This window comes from Salvelinus sp. IW2-2015, linkage group LG6.1 (genome assembly GCF_002910315.2).
Source record: "Salvelinus sp. IW2-2015 linkage group LG6.1, ASM291031v2, whole genome shotgun sequence".
Lineage (NCBI taxonomy): Eukaryota > Metazoa > Chordata > Actinopteri > Salmoniformes > Salmonidae > Salvelinus > Salvelinus sp. IW2-2015.
The window spans coordinates 13,327,709-13,329,063 of NC_036845.1; positions in this window are offsets into that span (position 1 = coordinate 13,327,709).

Genomic DNA, 1,355 nt, shown 5'->3' on the forward strand with positions numbered 1-1,355 from the left:
CACACACACACACACACACACACACACACACACACACACACACACACACACACACACACACACACACACACACGCAAACAATGTATCTCAAAGGAAGTCTTCTACAATCTACAACAGCATTAAATTAACATAAAGTTCCACACAAGCCAACAGTAAACACAGCTAGTAAACACAGCTAGTAAACACAGCTAGTAAACATAGCTAGGGATTCTCTGCACACAGGCACTTTATAAACAACGAGGGCTGATATACAAACAATCGTTCCAGTCTCTCACTCTGTAGTTAAGAGCATTTTAAACATGAACCTAGTCCGCTCTCTTTGACAGTAATAGCAGTGGTGATTGTCATTCAGGGAAGTATGAGAGACTATAGGCGGAAGGTAGCCTAGCGGTTAGAGTGTTGGGCCAGTCATAGAAAGGTCGCTGGTTTGAATACCTGAGCCAAGGTGAAAAATCTGTCGATCTGCCCTTGAGCAAGGTACTTAACCCTAATTTGCTCCAGGGGAGCTGTACTACTATGGCTGACCCTGTAAAATAACCCATTTCACTGCACCTATCTGGTGTATGTGACAATAAAACATATTTTTTGGTATACAGATGCTATTTAGATTGAGCTAGAATATAACACCTTTTTGTTAGACCAATGATGAGCATTCAAAATGTAGAAGAAGAAGGAGAAAGATGGATAATCCTCCCATTCTTGTTAAAGTATTCACTCAATTTAGCCCCAGTTGACCAAAGATCCTTAAGAGAGCAAGTGAAACATTAGTTAGTCTCTGGTTTAGCTGTTGATTACCAGTATGATGCTATGTTACCTAGTTGAACAGGTTAAGGTAGAGTATGTTACCTGGTTGAACAGGTTAAGGTAGAGTATGTTACCTGGTTGAACAGGTTAAGGTAGAGTATGTTACCTCAACCAGGTAACATACTCTACCTTAACCTGTTCAACCAGGTAACATACTCTACCTTAATAACCAGTTCAACCAGAGTAACATACTCTACCTTAATAACCTGTTCAACCAGGTAACATACTCTACCTTAATACCTGTTTAACCCAGTTAACATACTCTACCTTAACCTGTTCAACCAGTAACATCTCTACCTTAACCTGTTCAACCAGGTAACATACTCTACCTTAATAACTGTTCAACCAGGTAACATACTCTACCTTAATAACCTGTTCAACCAGTAACATACTCTACTTAATACCTGTTAACCAGTAACATACTCTACCTTAATAACCTGTTCAACCAGGTAACATACTCTACCTTAATACTGTTTCAACCAGGTAACATACTCTACCTTAATACCTGTTCAACCAGGTAACATACTCTACCCTTAAAACCTGTTCAACCA